Here is a 16647-nt window from a genome sequence, read left to right as displayed (position 1 = left end):
TCGTTTTAAGTGTCGTGAAAGAAAATGAAAATATTTTAGCTTCAGGTCGAAAGTTCAATACACTTTTCTTTGAATGTCTTGTTCGTCAAGTCTGGGTGCCTATCTTGTAACAGATTGTGTCTTGTCCAGGAATGTCCTGATTACTTTACAAGTTATTACTCAAGAGGTCAACCCCATCTCAGGACTGGAAAGACTCAGAAGCATGCTGAAAATGTAAGCTACGCAGAGGTGTAGCTAGAGCTTGTGGCGCCCGGGGCTATCCCTCAGATTTCCGCCCCTGGGGGGAAAGGGGGGGGGGGGGGGGTTGCTGGGGAAAAAGGACGGCAAGCACTTGAAAGAGGACCGAGAGACACATAGTATCGCCGCTAGTAGTTACCTCGATCATGCAAGTTACATGCACATACATGACACATACATGCACATACATGACACGGTCCAAGGCTACACAGTTGAATACACCGGTGACTGGCAGTGACTGGCAATAAAAAAGAGAACACACAGACTGCATGATCTATCTGGGGACTAAGAAAATCCCCTCAGCACAATGCAAACATGCACATAAATGATACTGTTCAGGGATCTGCATGGTACATGTTCTTTGCAGCAGGCACATTAACCCTCTGTGCTACCTTTCCAGGAGTCAACCCTTCCACTAGACAAAACTCGGATCTCTCTCTAGGAAGAACATTAATCACCGAAGTTATCATGACATTTTTATTGTTTCTGAAAATTGCTGGAGGCCAGGAAGAAGGAAGCAAGTTTTTCAAAAACCATAATATACTTGCAAACACTACGCACCCACCCGAAATAGGTACCCAGTGCGGTCCCACCGTTTGCACCGCCCTAACCTGCTCAAGGTTCATGTGACCCCAGTGACAGAGTCACAGTGACTGGGTCACAGTTGTTCTAGGGTGTGCTGCTTCGTAGGCCTGCCCACAAGACTGGAGTTAAACTTCAGTATGGATTGTGGTGGACAAGCCTTCAAGGTTAACTCACAATTGACACCACTAGGTTACACCTGCTTGTGCTAAGACATCAAGCCTTCTAAGGTCTAGTGGGGGCTTGTAAGGTCTAGCATGGGAATATGCTCCCTCAGTAGAGTGGTCTGGTGGACTGGTCATGAAGGCTGAACCCAGTTCCCCAGTTGCAAATTCGACAGCTCTGGCCATAGTGCCACATCCTCTCCCCCACTGAACACCATACTGCCCCACTGAGAGAAACTCGCACTGCCTTCAGCTACAACCTAATTGTGCCTGCTATAAACACTTGGATGTGGCTCAATTCAAATTATGCACTTGATAAGAGTAATTTGCTGCCTAAAAAAAAAAAGTAAAAGCAAACACTCATAGGGAATGCAAGATTAAGTAAAGCATGTGAAATGTAAGCAGAAACAACATGGTTACCTTAACGACCTCTCACTCACTATTCAAAAATCAGCGAGTGGTTTTACCTGAAAAGTCAAGGACATGACTACAGGGCCCTGAAGGGAACCGTTTCAATGTCCATTGCTTATATCCTTAATAAACGTAAGCAGTATGGTTTAAAAAGACCCCCTCCATAAACAGAGCCATGGTCCACTTTTTGTTTTCCAATCCATCCATCAACCAGGTATTGCAGTACCTCCAGGAATGGTGCACTTCTCCACCTGGGGACAACAATGCTGTTCAAAAAAAGACGAGAAAACAAAAGTAGTGCTTCACTGCAAAGTCTGTAAAGTGAGGCTGATGTGTTTGGATGTGAATAAAACCAATCTGGCCACTTTGCAACCACTCTGTCTTGCTTTATTTAGTTATGTATTTAGTTTTTCATATATAAATCCTTCTATTTCTCTCCATCCCGCTGCACTTTGGAATAGAAAAATGTCAGAAAAAGGGCATTTCCTGCAAGAGTGTTTTTCCCTTTGGATCCATTTCACAGGGAAGCAACTAAATGAAAGAAGGAAAGAGGTTGTGAACCGTTTCTTCAAGTTACGGTTTTCAGTAAGTGAGGAGCAAGACCGAAAGAGAGGGAATAATAGGAAGAGAAGGGGGGACAGCTGCCAGCACAAAAAAGAAGAGGACATTGCCCGAGTCCTATTCCTTCTCTGCCCGTCCCCGAACGTCCACGAAAGCAAGCCGACCCTTATCTGAATGTCTTTGTCCGCCACCAAAATAGTGCCGCCTGGGGCGGACCGCCCTACCGCCCCCGCCTAGCTACGCCACTGAAGCCACGCCTACCCTGCTAGGCACCATAGCAGAGCTAGCATTCCCAGCAGTATGTTTTTTTGAGTGACGCTCGTAGCGTGTCAGAGCTCTTAAAGTAGACACGTCAGCACTGACATTGGCATACGAAATATGAGTCACGAGAAGCAAGGTACAAAACTAAAACTAAGGGTCTCATGATAATGACACAAGCAACAAATTACAAAGCAAAAGCTGCATCAACATTTAGTTAGGAGGGCAGTCATATATGTGGGAGAATATACACCCTGCTACACATTATAAGGTTATTGATAGTCACCGAGGAGATCCAAATTATATATAGAGAAATGAGGAAGAAGGCAGTGTCCCTTTACAAAGTCGTAGAACTCAATGTTAACTCGCAAAATCCATTTAATGTATAGAATATGATGTATTATTCTTTATAACACATGGTCACAAGTTCACCCTTAACACAGACCATTTAAAAACTTTGGGGCATATTCTCAAGGACCTATCGCCGAGTTAGTGGCGCTTTATCGTCGCCAAAGTGGCGATAAATCAATAGCACTATTCACAAGCAGGTGCTAACATCCGATATCACTTTTTTCCGGAGACAGCAGCTTCAAAAATCATTGCCACAGATGACACCGGCAACTAACACTAATGAGATGCAGAGTAGGCGTTCCCGTGCAAAAAGCCTCAACAACACCACTTCGCAACATTCTCAACGACCAGCCAGATCGGCGATAAGATCACAAAACATGCGATAAGGCATGTTAGCAGCAGGGATTTAACAGCTGCTATGACCTGGTATTAAGTCAGACAACACCCTGCTCCATAAAGGGAGCCCAGCCCAGAGCCACACCTGATGAACAACAGATGCCATGGAGCTACTCATCATGCAGCTCGGAGACCAAAGAGGGCCACAACACCCCCAGAACCCCCCTCACAGAGGCAGTGCAGACAAAGACAGCGGACCTTCAGAATACACAGCAGCCTCACAGACTTAACACCAGAGGATGTCATTGCCCACTACAGGCTCAAAAAGGAGAACCATCCTACTCATCCTGAACATCATTGCCCTCAGGCTGACCGTACCAACACAGCGGACAACCAACATCCCTCTGCAGACAAAGCTGCTGGCTGTGCTGCACATGTTGGCCTCTGGGACCTTCCAACCAACAACTGCCAGAGTCAGAGGAGTCTCACAGCCAGCCCTATCCAAGTTCCTCACACCTGTCTTAGATGCCATCATCAGCTTGGTACCCCAGTACCTTCACTTCCCACACACTGGGCAGGAACAGCTGGAAACCAAGCAAGGCTTCTACGCCATAGCTGCCTTCCCGCATGTGTTGGGGAAATCAACTGCACACATGTACTCCTCGTGCCACCTGCCGCCACTGCACACAATTACCGCAACAGGAAGCACACGCATTCCATCAATGTGCAGGCAATAGTGGACCACCGTGGACTTTTCACCAATGTTGTCGCCAACTACCCAGACAGTGTGCATGATTCCTTCATCTTCCGACAGTCCATCATCAACCGGCGCTTTGAGGCTGGCACCTATGGGAATGCAGTGCTCATTGGCTCATCCAGAGCGTTCACATGGGGGCCGCGCTGAGACCCGCGCATCCATCACTTTCACATGGGGGCCATACTGAGAAGCGCGCTAGAGTCGCTGCAGCTCCCCGTGTGGAAAAGCAATCAGCTTGGATTTTGGAAGCGAGAGCAGGTTTCCCTGCTCTTGCTTCCAAAATCCAAAGCAAGTTTGCTATGACAGAGCGGGAGCCGCGCGACTCCCGCACTGTCATTGCAAACAGCAGTGTCCCGGGGGTGGGCTCCCCAGGACACTGCAGGGGCCAGTCCTGGGGGGTGGTGGTCCCCAGGGCCATCACGAGCTCCAGGAGGGGGGCCACGAGGCTCCCCTTCCAACATGAGCAAAGCCCCGGGGAGGTGGTGGTCCCCGGAGCTGCGGGGGCCCCAGCGGGCCCCCGCTATTATTTTTTAAGAAATGCCCCTGGGACCTGGCCCACCCAGGGGCTTCATTAAAATAAAATGCGGGATCCCGCGCTTCATTGTTTTTTTTTTCAAATTTCGGCAAATTTTCGACACCAGCGCAAATTGCACTGAAATGTTTTTTTAAAAAAGCTTTCTTTGGCCCAGGAGGTCCCAGGGACCCCCTGAGCAGGCCTAGGGGGTCAGGGTGTTTCTACCCTTCCCCCTTCTCTTGTTTTATATCTTTGTTTCTCTGTTTTCTAGTGACTCGCTTCTACCGAGTCACAAGATGGCTGCCAACAGTTCCTGGTTTGGAGTGTTTACAGCCAATTAGAACGAAGCTCGTGGTTGTGGCAGCCAATTAGAATGAAGCTCGTGGTTGGGAGGGGTCGCGACTGCACTGCGTTCCTAGATATCGAAACTTTTTAAAAAAAAATTCTCAGCAACTACTGAACGGATTTACACCATTTAAAAAAAAGGTCGCTTTCTGATCCAAGCACTACCTTTTTGCCAAATTTGGGGTAATTTTGTTCAGTAGTTTCGGCTGTAGCGTTGCCCAAAGTTTCCTATGGGGAAATTAATTTTTTGACTCTTATTATTTTGAATTTCTCAAAAACCACTGAACGGATTTACACCATTTAAACAAAAGGTCGCTTTCTGAACCAAGCTCTACCTTTTTGCCAAATTTGGGGTAATTCCGTTCAGCAGTTCGGGCTGTAGCCTGTCTCAAAATTTCTTATGAAAATTAACATGGAGAAAACGCGTTTTGGGACCCCCCTTTTTTCTCAGCCCCCGCTTGATGAACCAGTAGGTAATATATATATATATATATATATATATATATATATATATATATATGATCCACAGGTGGATGGGAACACCCGTTGCCTCCAGAACGAAGGGCGCGTCGAAGAAGAGACCTCCCAAACGCGGTCACAAATATTCTCCAAACTTTAGAAAAGCAATCTGTGCAGAAAGTTCTTTATTGCCAGCTGAAAAAGCTAGACGCGTTTCGCCTGACTTGCAAGCTTGTTCACTAGCAATTTGGTAAATTTTTCAAGGCAATTTATGAATGACGATCAAGTCACGTGATGGACTACAAGTACTAAAATAAACAACAGACTCGTAGTTCAACAAACTGCGGTAGTATACATATACATTCCATATATATATATATATCTGGAGTACTCCACCCGCCGAAGGCGCTTCTATCTGCTTGAAGAAAATGGAGCACGGACCACCTAGTGAGTGCTATATTGTTGTCTTTATTCCATAAAGAACATCACAGCCATTACGTGTTTCAGCCCCGGAGGGCCTTGATCACATGATGCGCACAACCAGTTAACACGTGATTTTATTTAGTTTTTTCCCCGTCCTATATTTACATATATATATATATATTCACCCAAAAGTTGCCCATGCAAATAAGCTCGCACTCCAAACACTGGTAGGTTGCATTCCACAACTTTTTATTTTAAGATGAAGTGGGCACTTTAGTCTGTATCTCTCCTTTCTATTCCTGCCTGACGCGTTTCAAAGATGCAAATCTTCTTTTTCAAAGGCAATCCAAGGTTGCAAGGTCTTTCCTGCCACAGTTCCGCTTCTGTTATTTAACGATTTTCAAAGCGCTCCTGCGTGGCTTTCACTTGAAAAGTTCATTAAGCTCAGGTGTGTTGTTGCAGGGCATGGCGGTATTTGTAGTCTCAAAGTACTTTCAAACCTCCAATGGGTTTCGTGCAGCTTCGTAAATTTTGAACAAACGGAGGAGCAGTCCCCCAATGGTCAGAGGCTGAAAGTCCCACTCCCTTCAACATTAAATGCCTGTGTAGCCCCTGTCGATCTGGCATGATTCCAAACCGGGGTCCCTTCATTTTTGTGAGGTGCGTAAGCTTCACGGCTGGACCTGCCGTGTAATATTCACCCAAAAGTTGCCCATGCAAATAAGCTCGCACTCCAAACACTGGTAGGTTGCATTCCACAACTTTTTATTTTAAGATGAAGTGGGCATTTTAGTCTGTATCTCTCCTTTCTATTCCTGCCTGATGCGTTTCAAAGATGCAAATCTTCTTTTTCAAAGGCAATCCAAGGTTGCAAGGTCTTTCCTGCCACAGTTCCGCTTCTGTTATTTAACGATTTTCAAAGCGCTCCTGCGTGGCTTTCACTTGAAAAGTTCATTAAGCTCAGGTGTGTTGTTACAGGGCATGGCGGTATTTGTAGTCTCAAAGTACTTTCAAACCTCCAATGGGTTTCGTGCAGCTTCGTGAATTTTGAACAAAAGGAGGAGCAGTCCCCCAATGGTCAGAGGCTGAAAGTCCCACTCCCTTCAACATTAAATGCCTATGTAGCCCCTGTCGATCTGGCATGATTCCAAACCGGGGTCCCTTCATTTTTGGGAGGTGCGTAAGCTTCACGGCTGGACCTGCCGTGTAATATTCACCCAAAAGTTGCCCATGCAAATAAGCTCGCACTCCAAACACTGGTAGGTTGCATTCCACAACTTTTTATTTTAAGATGAAGTGGGCATTTTAGTCTGTATCTCTCCTTTCTATTCCTGCCTGACGCGTTTCAAAGATGCAAATCTTCTTTTTCAAAGGCAATCCAAGGTTGCAAGGTCTTTCCTGCCACAGTTCCGCTTCTGTTATTTAACGATATTCAAAGCGCTCCTGCGTGGCTTTCACTTGAAAAGTTCATTAAGCGCAGGTGTGTTGTTGCAGGGCATGGCGGTATTTGTAGTCTCAAAGTACTTTCAAACCTCCAATGGGTTTACATTGGGGCTACACAGGCATTTAATGTTAAAGGGAGTGGGACTTTCAGCCTCTGACCATTGGGGGACTGCTCCTCCTTTTGTTCAAAATTCACGAAGCTGCACGAAACCCATTGGAGGTTTGAAAGTACTTTGAGACTACAAATACCGCCATGCCCTGCAACAACACAACTGAGCTTAATGAACTTTTCAAGTGAAAGCCACGCAGGAGCGCTTTGAAAATCGTTAAATAACAGAAGCGGAACTGTGGCAGGAAAGACCTTGCAACCTTGGATTGCCTTTGAAAAAGAAGATTTGCATCTTTGAAACGCGTCAGGCAGGAATAGAAAGGAGAGATACAGACTAAAATGCCCACTTCATCTTAAAATAAAAAGTTGTGGAATGCAACCTACCAGTGTTTGGAGTGCGAGCTTATTTGCATGGGCAACTTTTGGGTGAATATATATATACCCGTCAGGCTAAATTTAGCCGTATTAAGTTTATTACCATTAAACTTCATACAAAGACATTTAACTCATAAGATCAAGTATTTCCATGTCTGGGGCGTACTTATTTTAAGACAATCCCACATTAACTTTATGAACAAAATGCCAAACAACAATTTGGATAAAGTTTCATTGAAATCGTTGATGAAAATGTTTGATGCAATCGTATATCTGCTCAAGGCTCAAATCAACTTATTTGCAAAATCAGCGTTATTTTAATAATAGAATGACAGGTTTTTGCGTGCCGAAATATGAATTTAGCGGCAAAAAACGGTAATTGTTAATGAACTACCAGTCTGTCTTCCAATACACTCAATCTGTAGTTTAATCATGTGACTAGTGACTCATGCATTGTGATTTAAATTGTCTGATTCCAAAATGGTTGAACTATTGGTGAACAAGCCTGCTTGGCAGGCGAAACGCGTCCTCCTAAGTTGTTCAAATAAACTTTTTGGTCAGAACATCGCGTCGTCAATCTTTGTCGGTTCGAGAAGGAGAAAAAAGGCAATATATATATATATATATATATATATATATATATATATATATATATATATATATATATATATATATATAAATACGCCATGGTGTATTGAAGAATGAGTGGGTGTATGAGTGTCTGAATGGATGATTTAGTGGGTGCGTGACTGACTGTATAAGCGAGTGATTAAATGTGTCTTAGTGAATGCATGGGCATGACTAATCTGTGTGAATGTCTGTGTCAGTCTTTCAGTTGCTGTGTAAGTCGCTGCATGAGTTGGTGAGTAGCTACATGAGTGTCTATATGGGTTAATGATTGGTTGTCTGAGTACCTGTATGGGTGCCTAAGTGTCTGTGTGGGTGGGTGGGGGGTTGTAACTTCCCGGATGGATGTGTGAGTGGGCCATTCAGTGGGTGTATTGGTTCAATCAATCAATCAATCAATCAATCAGGGGTTTATAAAGCGCACTACTCTCCCGTGAGGGTCTCAATGCGCTGGGTGGGGGGTGCAGCTCCGTATCAGTCGAAGAGCCAGGTCTTGAGGCTCTTCCTGAAGGTGTGCAGAGTGGGGGAGCATCTGAAGTTGACTGGGAGCTTGTTCCATGTCTTTGCTGTGATGTAGGAGAAGGCTCTTCCACCTGCTCTGGTTCTGTGAATGTGTGGGGTCTCTGCCAGGGCGAGGTCGGCAGAGCGGAGGTTCCTTATGGGTACGTGGAAGGAGACTCTTTAGTTGAGGTATTTGGGTCTGATGTTGTGGAGGGATTTGTAGGTGTGGGTGAGTAGTTTGAAGGTTACTCTCTTCTCGATGGGGAGCCAGTGGAGGTCTCGTAGGTGCAGGGTCATGTGTTCGTGTCGTGGGGTCCTGAGGAGGAGTCTGACTATGGTGTTCTGGATGGTTTGGAGCTTGTGTAGCAGGGTTTTGTTGATTCTGGCGTAGAGGGCGTTGCCGTAGTCCAGTCTGCTTGTTACAAGTGCGTGGGTATCGGTCTTTCTGCATTCGTGAGAGATTCACTTGAAGATCTTTCGGAGGATGCGGAGGGGGTTAAAACAGGTTGGGGCAATTGCGTTGATCTGGCGGGTCATGGTGAGGGAGGAGTCTAAAATAATGCCAAGCTTCCGGGCATGGTCCATCGGGGTGGGTGGGTTTTGAAGAGCAGAGGGCCACCAGTAGGTGTCTCAAGCCGTGGTGGAGGGTCCAAGGACGAGGATCTCAGTCTTCTCCAAGTTCAGTTTTAGGCAGCTGTCGCTCATCCAGGCTGCAACATCTTTCATTCCTTCTTGGAAGCTGAGTCTGGTGTCTTCAGGGTTCTTCATGAGAGAGAGGATGAGCTGAGTGTCATCGACGTTTGATACTATGCTGAGCCCATGCTGTCTGACAATGGCAGCGAGGGGGGCCATGTAGATGTTGAAAAGCGTGGTACTGAGTGATGATCCTTGGGGTACTCCACAGTTGATCTCTGTAGTTTCAGAGAGGAAGGGAGCGAGTCTGATCCTGTGGGTTCTGCCGGAGAGAAAGGAGCGGATCCAGTCGAGGGTGGTTCCTCGTATCTCGGCATCGTGGAGTCTGGCTTCCAGAGTGCGGTGTGAGACAGTGTCGAAGGCCACGGAGAGGTCTAGTAGGATGAGGGCTGGTCGAGTAGCATGTGGATGTCATCAGTGGCAGTGAGGAGGGCAGTCTCGGTGCTGTGGTTGCTGTGAAATCTGGACTGGGATGAGTCGAGGATGGCGTTCTCTTCGATGAAGGTGGTCAGCTGGGCGTTGATGAATCTCTTGGTGACTTTGGCTGCGAAGGGAAGGAGAGAGATGGGCCGGTAGTTTTTCAGGTCTGTAGGGTCGGCTGAGGGTTTTTTGAGGAGGGTATTGACTTCTGCCCGCTTCCAGTCATCAGTGAAAATGCCGGATTCGAGGGAGACATTGATGGGCCGGCCTAGTTCGGGAGCTATGGAGGCGGCTGCTCTATGGTAGATGTGCGGAGGGGTGTGAATTTGTCAGCGCAGCTGGAGATCCAGCAGTGTAGTTCTTTGGCTGTGGAGTTGGAGTCAGTTGTGGTGGAGGGGGGGTCGTGGAAGAGGATGGTGTTGAAGTGTTCCTCTGTGGTCTTTCTCCAGTTCCTTCGGGGTAGGCACAGGGCAGGTTTGGGTGCGGTGGTGGTGTTGAAGGTGAAGTGTACACAGGGGTGGTCTGTCCAGAGAGGCTGCGTGGTGTTGATGAAGCGGATGTTTATCCCTCCTGCGAAGATGGGGTCGAGGGTGTGTCTGGCTCTGTGGGTGGGGGTGGTGATGAGCTGCTTCAGTCCAAGGTTGGTGAGGTTGTCAAGGAGGGTGGTGGAGTCAGTGTCGCTGCGGTTGTCGAGGTGGAAGTTCAGGTCTCCGATGAGGATGTAATCCGTGGAGGCAATGGTGTGGGGTGCGATGAGGTCGGCAGTGGTGATGGCAGAAGAGGCGTGAGGCCCGGGGGGTCTGTAGATGAAGGTCCCGCGCAGTGTGGTTTTGGGGCTGGTTTGGATCTGGAAGTGGAGGTGCTCTGGGGTGGAGGGGGGTCACTCATACTGGAGGTTGAGAGTTGGAGGGAGCTCTTGTGTGCGATGGTGAGTCCTCCTCCTGGGCGGTGGGGCGGTCTTTTCTTTAGATCTTGTATCCATTGGGGATGGCGGTGGCGATGTTAGGGGTGGAGGTGACGTTGGTCCAAGTTTCCGCGAAGAAGGCGATGTCTGGTGAGAGGGTGTCGAGCAGGTCCCAGTTCTCTGTGGCGTGCCCGTGGAGGGAGCGCACATTGAGGAGGATGCACGTCAGGGCTTCAGTGGTGCTGGCGTCCATCGTGGGTTCGGCGGTTGTGGGGGGGCTGTTGATGGTGAAGGATTGTCGGCAGTGTACCGGAGGAGAACTGGCCGTGGGTGGTGTTCAGCGTTGATCTCTGGCAGTTGTTGATTCTCCTGGGGTTGGGTGCGAGGAGGTCAGCAGAGTTGTAGCGTTGGAGGGTCATAGATCCAGGGTTCCTGGCGCTGGCTGCGGTCGGGTCGCAGATGGGCGCAGATGGGCTTGCCTTTGGCGTGCCTTCGGTGTGCCAGTGGAGCAGAAACGCAGCTGCTGCCATTAAGTAGGGGAGACGGAGGGAAGCGCAGCTGGGAGGCGGGAAGAGGGAGGCGGGAAACCGGCAGGGGGAGGTGTCACGAGGGCAGCAGTAGCGGGAAGGGCACACGGAGAAACGTGCACCAAAGATAGAGAGAGGGACAGAAAGAGATTTAAAAATTTTAATTAGATTAGAAGTCAGAAAACAGAGGATGCAGAAAACGGGGATAAGGAGGCAGAATGCAGAGAAAGCACACAGACAGTCACGGGCACAAGAGAGACAGAAAACAGAAAGGTGGCACAAGGCAGACACAGACGGCAGCAGCCAGCAGAAGAGCAAGGCTCTCCCACTGGACTACCAGGGATGAGGCGCAGGCCGGAGCCTGCAGGTGGAGGAGGGCCTCAACACTTATCTGCAGTAAGGCACTTAGGAGCGGAACTGTGGGGGAAAGAGCAGGTCTCTGACCATGAGGTCAGAGATCTTGCTTGCACTCCCTTGCAGCTGCCGCCATTAAGTAGGTGAGGGGGGAGGGAAGCGCAGCTGGGAGGCAGGAAGCGGGAGGCGGGAAACCGGCAGGAGGGGAAGGGATACGGGGGCAGCAGTGGCAGGAAGGGCACAGGGAGAAACAGGCACCAAAGATAGAGAGAGGGACAGAAAAGAGATTTAGAAATTAAAATTAGATTAGGTTAGATTAGAAGACATAAGACAGAGGATGCAGAACACGGGGATAAGGAGACAGAATGCAGAGAAAGCACACAGACAGACACGGGCACAAGAGAGACAGAAAACAGAGATGAGTGCATCTGCGAGGGGCTGTATGGATGAGTGAGCATGCCTATGGCTGTGTTGGTGAGTGAATGTATGTCTCAGTGGTGTATGTGTGAGTAACTACATATGTGAAAGGCAGTATATGTGAGTGTTGGAGTGAGAGTAAGTGATTGTGGGAGTGGCTGTATGGATGAGTGTGTGCTTGTGTGCTTGTGTCAGTGATTGTGTTAAAGAGTAAGCATGTGTTAGTTTCTGTATGAATAAGTGAGGTAGTGTGTATACAACTGTATAAGTGAGTAAATGGGTGGGTCATTGATTCTTTGCTTGACTGACTAGGTGTGTGAGTAACTCTATGGGTGACTGGCAGTGTGTGAGCGTCTGTATGGGTGAATGAGTGCATATATCAGAGGCTATATTAATGAGTGCCTGCATGTATGAGTGACTGTATGGGTGAGTGAGTGGATGTGTGTAGCCCTATGAATCAGTGAGTGTGTATGTACTAATGGTGTGTCTATGGTTTCAAGAACTGTAGTCTGTATTTTAGAGTGGGTGTATCAAAGGTTATATTAGGGTGTGAGGAGTAGCATCAGATGATCATGTGGATGATGTCATCAGTGATATCATCAGTGATGTCATTTGAGATGTCATTAGTGATGTCACTGACCATGTCATGAGTGATGTAATATGTGACGTCATCAGGAGTGCATTGCGGGTTCACGAGTTATAGTTAGCTCAACTAACTATAACAGCTGAATTTCTCTGGTTTTGTACAAGTGAAATGTCTAACTAACTATAACCTCCCTGAAACCTGTGGTTTTTTCAGTGAATGTCCAAGGTTTTTTAAACGCTCGTTTCTAACTATAATGTCCCTGAAACCTATGTTTTTTTCAGTGAATTTCAAAGGTTTTTTAAATGCCAATTTCTAACTATAACGTCCCTGAAACCTATGTTTTTTTAGTGAATTTCAAAGGTTTTTTAAATGCTAATTTCTAATATATATATATATATATATATATCAAAGCTCCAAAGTTGCCCACGTGGCGGGAGCGCACTCGGGGAACAGCTGATGCTATGTAGATGCTGCCAGTTCAGGAGAAACAGCCTGACGCGTTTCGAGTGAAAATCTCTTTATCAAAGGCTTGTTTGTCTGCTTGACACGACATTATAAGCCACACCTTTAAGTACATTCAGCTGCCTTCTGATAGGCTGTTGCTCATGTGAGCTTTTTCTAGCTTTTCCCACAGAATTGTGGTCCTTGTAGTGTGGCATGCTTTAACCCCGATGGGTGTCGAAAGTGCAGAGTCACTAATGTTCGCCCTGGATGGGCCTCGTGAACCGGTGCATTAAAATTTCAGCGCTGGTCTCCACGAATAGCTGGGAAGATTCCCAGCCGTCGTCCCGCTTCTGATCTAGCGGTGGTGCGCTCCCTGCGGCAGGGCACGCCGCGTACAGATTAAAGCTCCAAAGTTGCCCACGTGGCGGGAGCGCACTCGGGGAACAGCTGATGCTATGTAGATGCTGTCAGTTCAGGAGAAACAGCCTGACGCGTTTCGAGTGCAAATCTCTTTATCAAAGGCTTGTTAGTCTGCTTGACACGAAATTATAAGCCACACCTTTAAGTACATTCAGCTGCCTTCTGATAGGCTGTTGCTCATGTGAGCTTTTTCTAGCTTTTCCCACAGAATTGTGGTCCTTGTAGTGTGGCATGCTTTAACCCCGATGGGTGTCGAAAGTGCAGAGTCACTAATGTTCGCCCTGGATGGGCCTCGTGAACCGGTGCATCAAAATTTCAGCGCTGGTCTCCGCGAATAGCTGGGAAGATTCCCAGCCGTCGTCCCGCTTCTGATCTAGCGGTGGTGCGCTCCCTGCGGCAGGGCCCGCCGCGTACGAATCAAAGCTCCAAAGTTGCCCACGTGGCGGAAGCGCACTCGGGGAACAGCTGATGCTATGTAGATGCTGCCAGTTCAGGAGAAACAGCCTGACGCGTTTCGAGTGAAAATCTCTTATTCAAAGGTTTGTTAGTCTGCTTGACACGACATTATAAGCCACACCTTTAAGTACATTCAGCTGCCTTCTGATAGGCTGTTGCTCATGTGAGCTTTTTCTAGCTTTTCCCACAGAATTGTGGTCCTTGTAGTGTGGCATGCTTTAACCCCGATGGGTGTCGAAAGTGCAGAGTCACTAATGTTCGCCCTGGATGGGCCTCGTGAACCGGTGCATCAAAATTTCAGCGCTGGTCTCCGCGAATAGGTGTGGCTTATAATGTCGTGTCAAGCAGACTAACAAGCCTTTGATAAAGAGATTTTCACTCGCAAACGCGTCAGGCTGTTTCTCCTGAACTGGCAGCATCTACATAACATCAGCTGTTCCCCGAGTGCGCTCCCGCCACGTGGGCAACTTTGGAGCTTTGATCTGTACGCAGCGGGCCCTGCTGCAGGGAGCGCACCACCGCTATATCAGAAGCGGGACGACGGCTGGGAATCTTACCAGCTATTCGCGGAGACCAGCGCTGAAATTTTGATGCACCGGTTCACGAGGCCCATCCAGGGCGAACATTAGTGACTCTGCACTTTCGAAACCCATCGGGGTTAAAGCATGCCACACTACAAGGACCACAATTCTGTGGGAAAAGCTAGAAAAAGCTCACATGAGCAACAGTTTATCAGAAGGCAGCTGAATGTACTTAAAGGTGTGGCTTATAATGTCGTGTCAAGCAGACTAACAAGCCTTTGATAAAGAGATTTTCACTCGAAACGCGTCAGGCTGTTTCTCCTGAACTGGCAGCATCTACATAGCATCAGCTGTTCCCCGAGTGCGGTCCCGCCACGTGGGCAACTTTGGAGCTTTGATCTGTACGCGGCGGGCCCTGCCGCAGGGAGCGCACCACCGCTAGATCAGAAGCGGGACGACGGCTGGGAATCTTCCCAGCTATTCGCGGAGACCAGCGCTGAAATTTTGATGCACCGGTTCACGAGGCCCATCCAGGGCGAACATTAGTGACTCTGCACTTTCGACACCCATCGGGGTTAAAGCATGCCACACTACAAGGACCACAATTCTGTGGGAAAAGCTAGAAAAAGCTCACATGAGCAACAGCCTATCAGAAGGCAGCTGAATGTACTTAAAGGTGTGGCTTATAATGTCGTGCCAAGCAGACTAACAACCTTTGATAAAGAGATTTTCACTCGAAACGCGTCAGGCTGTTTCTCCTGAACTGGCAGCATCTACATAGCATTAGCTGTTCCCCGAGTGCGCTCCCACCATGTGGGCAACTTTGGAGCTTTGATCTGCACGCGGCGGGCCCTGTCGCAAGGAGCGCACCACCGCTAGATGAGAAGCGGGACGACGGCAGGGAACCTTCCCAGCTATTCGCGGAGACCAGCGCTGAAATTTTGATGCACCGGTTCACAAGGCCCATCCAGGGCGAACATTAGTGACTCTGCACTTTCGACACCCATCGGGGTTAAAGCATGCCACACTACAAGGACCACAATTCTGTGGGAAAAGCTAGAAAAAGCTCACATGAGCAACAGCCTATCAGAAGGCAGCTGAATGTACTTAAAGGTGTGGCTTATAATGTCGTGTCAAGCAGACTAACAAGCCTTTGATAAAGAGATTTTCACTCGAAACGCGTCAGGCTGTTTCTCCTGAACTGGCAGCATCTACATAGCATCAGTTGTTCCCCAAGTGCGCTCCCGCCACGTGGGCAACTTTGGAGCTTTGATCTGTACGCGGCGGGCCCTGCCGTAGGGAGCGCACCACCGCTAGATCAGAAGCGGGACGACGGCTGGGAATCTTCCCAGCTATTCGCGGACACCAGCGCTGAAATTTTGATGCACCGGTTCACGAGGCCCATCCAGGGCGAACATTAGTGACTCTGCACTTTCGACACCCATCGGGGTTAAAGCATGCCACACTACAAGGACTACAATTCTGTGGGAAAAGCAAGAAAAAGCTCACATGAGCAACAGCCTATCAGAAGGCAGCTGAATGTACTTAAAGGTGTGGCTTATAATGTCGTGTCAAGCAGACTAACAAGCCTTTGATAAAGAGATTTTCAATCGAAACGCGTCAGGCTGTTTCTCCTGAACTGGCAGCATCTAGATAGCATCAGCTGTACCCCGAGTGCGCTTCCGCCACGTGGGCAACTTTGGAGCTTTGATATATATATATATATATATATATATATATATATATATTCACTTAAAAAACCATAGGTTTCACACATGTTATAGTTAGCTGGACATTTCACTCGTGAAAAACCATTGAAATTCCCCCGTTATAGTTAGTGCAGGCAACTATAACTCACGCGACCGCAATCCTCTGCTGATGACGTCAGATATTACATCACTGTATTTAGACACTTATTTACCCATGTCTTCTTCCATTAATTTTTAGCTATACATATATTACAAATATTTTTTTTTCAGAAAGACACATATGTCATCAGTGATGTAATATCTGACGTCATCAGCAGAGGATTGCGGTCGCGTGAGTTATAGTTGCCTGCACTAACTATAACGGGGGAATTTCAATGGTTTTTCACGAGTGAAATGTCCAGCTAACTATAACATGTGTGAAACCTATGGTTTTTTAAGTGAATTTGCAAGGTTTTTTAAATGCTAATTTCTAACTATAACGTGTGTGAAACCTATGGTTTTTTTTGTGAATTTGTACGATTTTTTAAATGCTAAGTTATGTATTTTTTTATGTTTTTCACCGTGCGCGTACCGTACGCGCACGGTGCGCTTTGCAGTACGCGGAATTTTTCCGCTTCTACCGTACGCTACGCGTACTCCGCTATTTTTCGTAAAAAAATTAAAGGAAATTTTGGCCCTTGGGGGTCCTTCGGGGACCCCCTGACAAAGGCTAGGGGTCAGGAACTGTCCACCATGCCCCCTTT

This window comes from Triturus cristatus, chromosome 2_2 (assembly GCF_964204655.1).
Source record: "Triturus cristatus chromosome 2_2, aTriCri1.1, whole genome shotgun sequence".
In the NCBI taxonomy this organism is placed as follows: domain Eukaryota; kingdom Metazoa; phylum Chordata; class Amphibia; order Caudata; family Salamandridae; genus Triturus; species Triturus cristatus.
Note: the sequence above shows the minus strand (reverse complement) of the source record.